This window comes from Arachis duranensis, chromosome 5 (assembly GCF_000817695.3).
Source record: "Arachis duranensis cultivar V14167 chromosome 5, aradu.V14167.gnm2.J7QH, whole genome shotgun sequence".
Taxonomy (NCBI): Eukaryota; Viridiplantae; Streptophyta; class Magnoliopsida; order Fabales; family Fabaceae; genus Arachis; species Arachis duranensis.
Window position 1 is genome coordinate 36251776 of NC_029776.3, and position 821 is coordinate 36252596.

Below are 821 nucleotides of genomic sequence, written 5' to 3' on the forward strand. Positions count from 1 at the left end.
GATATATAGTAAAATATTTTTTAGTAATAACAAATTTAATTTTTTATCTCTTTAAACTAAATTAATAATTCTATTTGATATTTTTATACTAAAATACACTATAAATAAACTATTAATATTATAAATAATGTAACAATTTAAGAACAACTAAGTCCTGAATTCCTCCCATCCGCCTAATAGCCAAATCTGTCAAATTTTTTTATAAACCATTAAAATACATATCTTCATCAAACATTTTAAAAATAACTAAATCTCAAATTTTAAAGATAACTAATATAAAGATAGACATAAAATTAGTTAGTACTACTACAATAATATTTTAATTTGACACAATAATATAAATTTATAATATCAATAAATTTCAATAGTAGTATCAAAATAGATAACTTTAATTACAATATTAATATTAAAATAGATAAAAATTAATAGGGTAAAGTATACTTTTTGTCACTGAAGTTTGACAAAAGTTTCAAAAATACCCTTAAGTTTTATTTTGTTTCAATTTTATCCCAAAAGTTTTCAATTTGCATCAAATATACCCTTGATGGCTAAATTTTCAAAAAAATTTAAGACCAATCTAACAATAATGCATAAAAATTATACTTGATTAGCTTGTATTGAAAGTTATTTTTATGAAATTGTTGTTGAATTGGTCTTAAATTTTTTAAAAAATTAACTGTTAGGGATATATTTGATGCAAATCGAAAACTTTTGAGACAAAATTGAAACAAAATAAAACTTAAGGGTGTTTTTAAAACTTTTGTCAAACTTCAGGGACAAAAAATATACTTTACCCAAATTAATAAATTTTTAGTAAAATT